Genomic DNA, 11809 nt, shown 5'->3' with positions numbered 1-11809 from the left:
ATTCCTCGCAGGGTGGTTTGGCTACCCAGGAAAAGGGAGCTGGTTTTAAGGGCCCGTGTGTGGGTACTGTTGCCTCATGGGATTTTTTTTTGTTGTTGCACTTCGAGATATTACGGATTCTTCGCCGTTTAGTTTGGCGACCCAGTAAAATGGCGGGGGTTGTAATGGAACGTGGGAGGTTACTGATGCCGCAGTGAATGGTTTTTTTTTTTTCACTGCGAGATGGTACTGAGTCCTCGCAGGGCGGTTTGGCTACCCAGGAAAAGGGAGCTGGTGTTGAGGTCCCGTGGGATGGTACTGATGCCTCACGGGATGGGTTTTTTGTTGCACTGCGAGATGGTACTGATTCCTCGCAGGGCGGTTTGGCTACCCAGGGAGAGGGAGCTGGTTGTAATATCACGCGAGATGAGGTTGATGCCTCACGGGATGGTTTTAATGCGTAGCGCTAATAGTTATGTAGAGATATCAACAGTAGTACTGCCATTTGTCGAACCACAAGTTAGTAGAGAAAAACCAAATAGGTCTAAACCGAGGCGTTCCACAGCAATAAAACCCCGAGGATTTTATTGGGAATAATATCTTAACGTCATTGCTGCATGGTATGATTTTTAAAGTTTCTGCACTTTCTTTTATTTGTCGCTGGTATTTTCAGGAATAATTAGCCTTTCCCGGTCATTCCTTTTGCCCTAATCCAAAGTTTATACATAATCCCAACTTTCCTTGTCCTTATCAAATTCAGGGGTAAGGGGAACAAGTCTATTTTAAAGTATACAAAGAAAAATGAAGTGTTAAAATATCCAGTTTCTGACTTCTGTTGTTAGTGTGGTTCGTTTATACTATGTAAGTTTTTACTTATGCAAGTATTGTGTAGTGTTTGTATTATGTAATTGTTTACTAGTTCATGCTGTAGAATGTTAGTAGGTGAGAAGTGAATAATTTGGGAAGGCAATGTTTTGAATTCAATTAAAGTTTGAGGGTTTAATGAGAAGGGGATAAGCCAAATTTGGGAAATTTAACTTAAAACAGGGGGAGAATCTGTAAAGTATTTAACATCAATTCGAGAAGCTTTTCCGGGTATCTCATTTCGTAGTTAGTTGGGGATTTATGTGTCAACGATAGCGGTCCAGGGGGGAGCTCTTGGGACTAAAGCTAGTCGTGGGAAAGTGGTCGTTCCCAGGCCTGGAACTTCCGTTCCAGGAAAGTTACATTCTTCGCTCATTTCTAAAGGCAGTCTATCTTTCGCCTCCGTCGTAGCTAGTTGTTCTTGTGCTACCTTATTTTCTCTATGTGTATTCTCACGTTATTTAATAAAGACCATGTACCAACGTTTATCGTCTATCTTTGGAATTTACGTAAACCATTACATCTGCCAATATAAAAGGGCATATACAGTCGACGTAAATAGAGGTTTACACAGCTTAGTGTTTGAAATACAGTAGGCGGTCAGTCAGACAGGTACACAAAACAATCATTAGGCAATTTCTCTGGAAAACATCTAACAAATCCTCCTCCGTCTTTCAGAGCACCCACACTTTGGAACCATAAATGACCACTGTCATCACTGTAGCTTCCAATAGTCTAATCTTGGTTCACAGACTTATCTTCCTATTCTTCCAAACTTTTTTTCAACTGTGAAAAAACACCCTGGGCCTTGGCTGTTTTACTTTTAACATCTTCACTGCGCCCACCGTCTTTAATGCTATTTAGGTAGGCAAAGCCATTCCCCTCATCGATCTTCTTGTTACACAAAATCACCTCTTTACCTTCACTTATTCCCAGTCTTAGTGACTTCGTCTTCTTAACGTTAATTTTACATCTATTTTTGAACCCTGAGCTCTCACTACCTTCAAAAATTCATTCATTTTCCCAACATTTTTATCTAGGACGCTCGAATCATCAGTATAATCCAAGTTTAGGAGAGTTCTATCTCCCCCCTCTCCACATTTGATTCCATACTCTCCCATAGCCTTTACTGTGCTCCTTAGGACACAGTCTGTTAAAATGATCTATGCAAATGGAGATGGAACGCAACCCTGCTTAACTCCAGATTAAATACGAAACCAGCTACTAACCTCATTTCCTACATTAAACGCAGCAATGTTATTCTCTTCCGTAGCACTAATCACTTGAATGTATTTATCTGGTATACCTTACAAGGATAAGACCTTCGCTAAAGCTCTTCTATTGGCTGCATAAAGCGCTTGCTCATAATCTATAAAACTGAGGACTAAATGAGTCTGATGGCTCACACTTCTGAATTATTAATCTAAGAGTGAAAATTTAGTCGCTACATCCTCTCTCCTTCCTAAGACCACACTGTTCTTTTCTGAAAGCTTCACCTACAGCATTTACAACATAAGTCCAAAAATAATCATCATACTAAGCAATTTACTTCCTACAGAAACCAAGCTAATGCCTCTGTATTTACCAAACCCCTTCTTATCACCTTTCTTAAAGAGGTGTTTAAATAAAAAAAAATTTCTAAAATCGTTATGTTCTTTCCCCTTTTCAAAAATCATATTCATAATCTTTAACTTCAAAACCGCCATATTCAAAAACTCATTCACCACACTATCAGCACTTGGGGCCTTATTATTTTTTAGTCCTTTTAGTGCTGTCACTAATTCTTTCTCACATAATATATCGCCCTTCACTTCAAAAGTGTCACAAAGTTTTTCATTCTTTTCTTGTAACTTCATCACGGTATAGCACGTTTTCAAAACGTTCGGCTCATCTCTCTTTAACTGTTTCCTTATCACTAATTTTGGCCCCATTCCTACCTTTAACTGGGATAAGTCCAGAATGACTGTCCTCTCTCAATTTTTTAACATAACAGAGCAATATTTATTGCTCTGGCTGCAACTTCCAGATCTTCAGCAAATTTTTCCATGGTCTCCACTCCACACCTCCTAATTTATATTTTAACACTTTGTCCACTTCCCTTACATTCCTCTTATTTTCATATGATCTATCACTCAGATAATTCTTGTACAAGCGACTTCTCTACTAAACTTAAATTACTTTCACTAGTATTCCCAGCTGCCTTCCTAACTTTCTTCTCTAAGGCACCATCAGTTACTTCATAAACTATTTTCCTGAAATTATTCAATCCATCTTCTACATTGTCAAATTTTAGATTCTCTATTTAGAATCCAACTGTTCCTGAAAAGCTTATCTCAAATTCTCACCCTGGAGTCTACCAACGTCACAACTTCCTGGAAGGTGGCTACCCTTCCTAAATTTCAGTTTTAGATTAACCCAAGACGCTACTAGATGACGATCAACAATCGTTACTCATAGTATTTCGTTTATTTATTCATAGTAATTTCTGCTAACTTTGAGCTTGAACTTTTATACGACCTAATTTCTGTTCGTTTCAGGTTTTAACACGGTTCTTCACTTTTCTTTGAAAAACTTCATTTTTGAAAAATGTTCTTTAGACTATTTTAGTTTAAAATTAATTAAAAAATTTTCTATTACCAAATCAAACCATCTTCCCTTTAGAGTTAGATTTTGTAAAAAAAAAAAAAAAAAAAAAAAAAAAAAAAAAAAAAGTGTCTATTTTATACTTGATAACTTTAATTCAAAAATAGGTCGAAAAAAAGACCAAAATTACTGCCTGGGCTTGGCAAACACATAGACAGAGAACGGAACAGTGTTTTATTGGCATTTATCTATTTTATAAAATGCCAATAAAACAGAATTGCAAAGCATGTGTATGTAATTTATTCATCTCTGAATTGAATTTTATTCTCTTTAAAAGAGTTGAGCCGTGGTCTTTTAAATTTATACAGTGCTTATAATATAAAAACAAATATATAGTGCGTGTTTATTCATCATTAAATCAATTTCTCTTCCCATTAGAACATCCAGATCTCATCTTAAAAGAAAATACCATGTCTGTATGTTTTTTATATAATGCTTACAATATATAAGAAAACAAAACAAAAACATATTGCTGGTATAATTGATTCATCACCTTAAACTACAGCTTGAAGCAATCTAAGGATTTTCAGATCAATGAATCAACTTTTCTTCCCTTTGAAAGAGTTAAACAAGATCTGGTCAAAAAGCTACAACATATGACCTTGATTTATCAACACTTAGTAAAAAAATACTAGTAAAGACTAAAGTAAGACTAAAATAAGACTAGTAAAAAGACTAAAAAGACTAAAGAAAGACTATTAAAAAAATATTTGTTTTCATGTGATTAATTTTCTTTACTTTTGCCTGCTGCCAATTTTTTTTTAATTTAATTTTTTTTTTTTTTTTTTATAGATGTTGTGATTCACTGTAGTTTGATAAAGCTTATTTAGTGAACTCTCCTTTTTTTTCTTGTTTTTTTATAGATGTTGTGATTCACTGTAGTTTGATCAAGATTATTTAGTGAACTCTCCTTTTTTTTTTCTTTTTTTTTTTTCGTTTTATGAAGCAAATGCTTTACATGTTAAAAGTTCAAATGCTTATGTTTATATGTTTAAATATTAATGTTATGTTTATATTGTTTAAATCTTAAGCGTTTAAATGTTTAGTTGATCTTTTCATAATCGCTCATAATTGTGGGGATTTGTAGATTGTTATGTAATTATTTTACTGGTATATGGAAAATAAATATATCTATCTATCTATCTATCTACTTAAAACCAGGGACGTAGCCAGGATTTTTGGGAGGGGGGGGGATTCGCGATTAAATCGGATTTCCTTTCGAGTCTGAGAAAATTTGCCCAGTTTTTCAAAAAGGGAGGAAAGACCCCCAAAACATCAAGTGATCTTAATGAAAATCACACTATCCGATTCAGAGTACACAAGAACCCTACTGTAGAAGTTTCAAGCTTCTATACACAGAAATGTGGAATTTTGCCAGAAGACAGATCACGGATGCGTCTTTATTTGTTGTTATTTTTTCCAGGGGTGATCATATCGAACCAGTAATCGTAGAAGATCGGGAGATGACTCATTTGATCGGAAATAAAAAGGTCTAGTGCCCTTTCTAAGTGACCAAAAATATTGAAGGGCAGCTAGCCCCTCCTCCCCCGCTCATTTTCCCCCAAAGTCACCCGATAAAAATTTTGAGAGGGCCATCTTTTTCAGCATAGTCAAAAAACCTAATAACTATGTCTTTGAGGATGACTTAAGCCCCACAGTCCCCGGGGGAAGGTCAGATATTTATGAGCTTTGTCCATTGTTTACATATAGCATTGGTTATTATACAGACGTTTTCAGGTGTGATTTTTCTAGTAGAGGGAAAGGGGTACGTGGGAGGGTTTTTCCACGGAGGGAAGGGAATTTCCCAAGGAGGTGGAGCCGGATTTCCCAGCATTATTAAAAAAATGATCAGAAATTAAATTAAAAAACAAGTTTTTTCCACTGAAAGTAAGGAGCAACATAAAAACTTAAAACGAACAAAAATTATTAGGTATATAAGGGGGGTCGCCCCCTCGCTCTTTACGCTAAGTTTCCTTTAGTACTTTTACAAGAGCTTTTTATTCTAATTAAATGGCTTTTGTGATTCAGGAGTCACCAAACAGTCCGTGATAACGAAATGTAAGTAATGATCGTCTCGGCTCAATAGTAACCAAAACTCTAAAAACGGAATTTTGATTTCAATAGACACATAAAAAAAACAGCTTATTATGCTGATTCCAAATATATAAGATTTGTCATGTCTAATGCTACCGATCAAAATTTAAGAGCCTCAAAAAAATTGCCTGATTTTTGAAATAGAGGGGAAACACTCCCTAAAATTCACCCACCCCCCCCCCCTAATGATACCCATGAAAAAGTTACGAGCCTGAAAAATTTTGCTCAACTTTTGAAAAAGAGGGGAAACACCCTAAACATCTAGTGATCTTAATGAAAATCACACCATCAGGTTCAGAGTACCCGAGAACCCTACTGTAGAAGTTTCAAGCTCCTATATACAAAAATGTGGATTTTGCTATTTTTGCCAGAAGACAGATCACGGATGCGTATTTATTTATTTTTTTTTTCAGGGGTAATCGTATTCAAGTGATGATCCTAGAAGATCGGGAGAGGGCGCATTCGAACGGAAATTACAAGTTCTAGTGTCTTTTTAAGCGACAAAAAATTGGAGGGCATCTGGCCCCCCTCTAATGCCAACCGATTTCCCAAAGTTATCTGATCCAAATTCTCGGATGGGCATATTGTTTAGCATAGTTAAAAGACCAAATAAATATGTACTTAGGTGTAAAATGACCCCCCCCCCCCACAGTCCGTGGGGAGAGGCCTGTAAGTTATGAAATTTGCCCATTGCTCACGTATAGTACTTGTTATTGGGAAGTATACAGACATTCTTCGAAGGGGGGTATTTTGTTCTTGGAGTGGATTTCCATTGGGAAAATTTTCCTTGGAGGGAAGTTTCCGTGGGGGGAGGGGGAATTTTCCAGGGGAAATTTTAGACTGGAGGAATTTGACGGAATTCCTCCACGAAATTCTTTTTAATTGTCTTACATTCTATCTGCCTACTCAATTGCGCATGTGGAGATGTTCCGGAGGAAATATCCGGGGGCTATTTTGCGCGTATTTTGATTTCTGGAAAAAATATTTCGACGGAAGATGGCATTTCCGCAGTGATCGAGAGCCTTTTTCAAATTAAAGTAGGCTAAGGATAATTTTTCAGATTGAATCGTCCGCAAGAAATTTTGCGGGGAGGGAACTTGACGGGGGGGGGGGGGTGTAATTTACGTTGTATGAAATTTTCACGGAGACATGTCCCGTGAGGGGGGGGGGTATATTTCATGAAAGCTGAGCCGGATTTACGGCATTATTTGAAAAACGAACATAAATTAAATAAAAAAGCAAGTTTTTTTAGTTGAAAGTAAGGAGCAACATTAAAACCCATAACAAACAGAAATTGTTCCGTATATGAAGGGTTTCCCCCTCCTCAATATCTTGCTCTTTACGCTAAAGTTTGACTGTTTGTCCCAATTTTTTAAGAACAGCTACTGAAACACAGGGACAGGGGCCGTTTAATTAGAATAGGAAGCTTTTTTAAAAGTGCTAAAACCTTTAGCGTAAAGAACAAGGTATTGAGGAGGGAAAAACCATTCATATACGGAATAATTTCTGTTCCTTTTGAGTTTTAATGTTGCTCCTTACTTTCAATTAAAACAAATTACTTTTTTGCATTTAATTCATAATCAGAACGAATTTTTCCCTTCGAATGTTAAACCAGATAGCCACCGTATCATCAAATTGGTTGTTAGGTATTTGGTGTTAATTCTTCTACTTTTAGCTTTTATTGAATGTTATTCATCTTTTAATTTTGTCTTGTTGGAACGTTTTTTCACATTGACTCTCCGCGTTTTTTTTTTCTTTTATTTTTTCTTTGTGCCAATTAGTGAGTGACTCGTATTTGGTTATTATGTATTTTGTTTTAATTATTATGCTTTTAGCTTTTATTTAATTTTATTAATCTTTTAATTTTGTTTTTTGTTGTTTTTTTTTTTCACATTGACTCTCCGCGATTTTTTTGTTTCGTTGTACCAATTAGTGAGGGACTCACATTTGATTATTAGGTATTTGGTTTTAATTCTTCTACTTTTAGCTTTTATTGAATTTTATTCATCTTTTAATTTTGTTTTTGTTGGTTTGTTTTTTCACATTGACTCTCCACTTTTTTTTGTTTCTTTGTATCAATTTGTGAGTGACTGGCATTTGGTTGTTAGGTATTTGGTGTTAATTCTTATAATTTTAGCTTTTATTGAATGTTATTCATATTTTAATTTTTTATTGTTGGAACGTTTTTTAAAATTGACTCTCCGCGTTTTTTTTTTCTTTTCTTTTTTACTTGTGCCAATTAGTGAGTGACTCGTATTTGGTTATTAGGTATTTGGTTTTAATTCTTCTGCTTTTAGCTTTTATTGAATTTTATTCATTTTTTAATTTTGTTTTTTTTTGGTTTTTTTTTTCACATTGACTCTCCGCGATTTTTTTGTTTCGTTGTACAAATTAATGAGTGACTCGTATTTGATTGTTGGGTATTTGGTTTTAATTCTTCTACTTTTGGCTTTTACTGAATTTTATTCATCTTTTAATTTTGTTTTTATTGGTTTGTTTTTTCACATTTACTCTCCACTTTTTTTTTTTATTTGTGCCAATTAGTGATTGACTGGCATTTGGTTGTTCGGTATTTGGTTTTAATTCTTCTACTTTTAGCTTTTATTGAATTTTATTCATCTTTTAATTTTATTTTTGTTGGTTCGTTTTTTCACTTTGACTCTACACGTTTTTTTTTGTTTCTTTGTGCCAATTAGTGAGTGACTAGCATTTGGTTGTTCGGTATTTGGTTTTAATTCTTCTACTTTTAGCTCTTATTGAATTTTATTCATTTTTTAATTTTTTTTTTGTTGGTTTGTTTTTTCACATTGACTCTCCGCAATTTTTTTGTTTCTTTGTGCCAATTAGTGATTGGTTGGCATTTGGTTGTTCGGTATTTGGTTTTAATTCTTCTACTTTTAGCTTTTATTGAATTTTATTCATCTTTTAATTTTATTTTTGTTGGTTCGTTTTTTCACTTTGACTCTACACGTTTTTTTTGTTTCTTTGTGCCAATTAGTGAGTGACTAGCATTTGGTTGTTAGGTATTTGGTTTTAATTCTTATACTTTTAGCTCTTATTGAATTTTATTAATTTTTTAATTTTGTTTTTTGTTGGTTTGTTTTTTCACATTGACTCTCCGCGATTTTTTTGTTTCGTTGTACCAATTAATGAGGGACTCGCATTTGATTATTAGGTATTTGGTTTTAATTCTTCTACTTTTAGCTTTTATTGAATTTTATTCATCTTTTAATTTTGTTTTAGTTGGTTTGTTTTTTCACATTGACTCTCCACGTTTTTTTTGTTTCTTTGTATCAATTGGTGAGTGACTGGCATTTGTTTGTTAGGTATTTAGTGTTAATTCTTCTACTTTTATCTTTTATTGAATTTTATTCATCTTTTAATTTTGTCTTGTTGGAACGTTTTTTCACATTGACTCTCCGTGTTTTTTTTTTTTTTTTGTGCCAATTAGTGAGTGACTCGTATTTGGTTCTTAGGTATTTGGTTTTAATTCTTCTACTTTTAGCTTTTATTGAATTTTATTCATCTTTTAATTTTGTTTTAGCTGGTTTGTTTTTTCACATTGACTCTACACGTTTTTTTTTTGTTTATTTGTGCCAATTAGTGTTTGACTGGCATTTGGCTGTTCGGTATTTGGTTTTCATTCTTCTACTTTTAGCTTTTATTGAATTTTATTCATCTTTTAATTTTATTTTTGTTGGTTAGTTTTTTCACATTGACTCTCCGCGTTTTTTTCTTTGTGCCAATTAGTGACTGACTCGCATTTTGTTGTTAGGTTTTTGGTTTTAATTCTTCTACTTTTAGCTTTTATTGAATTTAATTCATCTTTTAATTTTGTTTTTGCTGGTTTGTTTTTTCACATTGACTCTACACGTTTTTTTTTGTTTCTTTGTGCCAATTAGTGATTGACTGGCATTTGGTTGTTCGGTATTTGGTTTTAATTCTTCTACTTTTAGCTTTTATTGAATTTTATTCATCTTTTAATTTTATTTTTGTTGTTTCGTTTTTTCACATTGACTCTCCGAGTTTTGTTTTTGTTTCTTTGTGCCAATTGGCGACTGACTCGCATTTGGTTGTTAGGTTTTTGGTTTTAATTCTTCTACTTTTAGCTTTTATTGAATTTAATTCATCTTTTGATTTTGTTTTTGCTGGTTTGTTTTTTCACATTGACTCTACACGTTTTTTTTTTTTGTTTCTTTGTGCCAATTAGTGAGTGACTGGCATTTGGTTGTTCGGTATTTGGTTTTAATTCTTCTACTTTTAGCTCTTATTGAATTTTATTCATTTTTTAATTTTATTTTTGTTGGTTCGTTTTTTCACATTGACTCTCCGCGTTTTTTTCTTTTTGTTTCTTTGTGCCAATTAGCGAGTGACTCGCATTTGGTTGTTAGGTATTTGGTTTTAATTCTTCTACTTTTTTTATTCATCTTTTAATTTTATTTTTGTTGGTTCGTTTTTTCACATTGACTCTCCGCGTTTTGTTTTTGTTTCTTTGTGCCAATTAGTGACTGACTAGCATTTGGTTGTTAGGTACTTGGTTTAAATTCTTCTACTTTTAGCTTTTATTGAATTTAATTCATCTTTTAATTTTGTTTTTGCTGTCTTGTTTTTTCACATTGACTCTACACGTTTTTTTTTGTTTCTTTGTGCCAATTAGTGAGTGACTGGCATTTGGTTGTTCGGTATTTGGTTTTAATTCTTCTACTTTTAGCTCTTATTGAATTTTATTCATTTCTTAATTTTATTTTTGTTGGTTCGTTTTTTAACATTGACTCTCAGCGTTTTTTTTGTTTCGTTGTACCAATTAGTGAGGGACTCGCATTTGATTATTAGGTATTTGGTTTTAATTCTTCTACTTTTAGCTTTTACTGAATTTTATTCATCTTTTAATTTTGTTTTAGTTGGGTTGTTTTTTCATATTGACTCTCCACATTTTTTTTTTGTTTCTTTGTGCCAATTAGTGATTGACTGGCATTTGGTTGTTCGGTATTTGGTTTTAATGCTTCTACTTTTAGCTTTTATTGAATTTTATTCATCTTTTAATTTTATTTTTGTTGGTTCGTTTTTTCACATTGACTCTCCGCGTTTTGTTTTTGTTTCTTTGTGCCAATTAGTGACTGACTCGCATTTGGTTGTTAGGTTTTTGGTTTTAATTCTTCTACTTTTAGCTTTTATTGAATTTAATTCATCTTTTAATTTTTTTTTGCTGGTTTGTTTTTTCACATTGACTCTCCGAGTTTTGTTTTTGTTTCTTTGTGCCAATTGGTGACTGACTCGCATTTGGTTGTTAGGTTTTAATTCTTCTACTTTTAGCTTTTATTGAATTTAATTCATCTTTTAATTTTGTTTTTGCCGGCTTGTTTTTTCACATTGACTCTACACGTCTTTTTTTTTTTTTCTTTGTGCCAATTAGTGATTGACTGGCATTTGGTTGTTCGGTATTTGGTTTTAATTCTTCTAATTTTATCTCTTATTGAATTTTATTCATTTTTTAATTTTATTTTTGTTGGTTCGTTTTTTTCACATTGACTCTCCGCGTTTTTTTCTTTTTGTTTGTTTGTGCCAATTAGCGAGTGACTCGCATTTGGTTGTTAGGTATTTGGTTTTAATTCTTCTACTTTTTTTATTCATCTTTTAATTTTATTTTTGTTGGTTCGTTTTTCACATTGACTCTCAGCGTTTTGTTTTTGTTTCTTTGTGCCAATTAGTGACTGACTAGCATTTAGTTATTAGGTATTTGGTTTTAATTCTTCTACTTTTAGCTTTTATTGAATTTAATTCATCTTTTAATTTTGTTTTTGCTGGCTTGTTTTTTCACATTGACTCTACACGTTTTTTTTTGTTTCTTTTTACCAATTAGTGAGTGACTCGCCTTTGGTTGTTGGGTATTTGGTTTTAATTCTTCTACTTTTAGCTCTTATTGAATTTTATTCATTTCTTAATTTTATTTTTGTTGGTTTGTTTTTTCACATTGACTCTACACGATTTTTTTTTTCGTTGTACCAATTAATGAGTGACTCGTATTTGATTGTTGGGTATTTTGTTTTAATTATTATACTTTTGGCTTTTACTCAATTTTATTCATCTTTTAATTTTGTTTTAATTGGTTTGTTTTTTCACATTTAATCTCCACATTTTTTTTTGTTTCTTTGTGCCAATTAGTGATTGACTGGCATTTGGTTGTTCGGTATTTGGTTTTCATTCTTATACTTTTAGGTTTTATTGAATT

The sequence above is a fragment of the Artemia sp. Qi Xiang Cuo genome, chromosome 10 (genome assembly GCF_049724085.1).
Source record: "Artemia sp. Qi Xiang Cuo chromosome 10, ASM4972408v1, whole genome shotgun sequence".
Lineage (NCBI taxonomy): Eukaryota > Metazoa > Arthropoda > Branchiopoda > Anostraca > Artemiidae > Artemia > Artemia sp. Qi Xiang Cuo.
The sequence above is the reverse complement of the archived record's forward strand: the minus strand, read 5'-3'. Positions refer to the sequence as shown.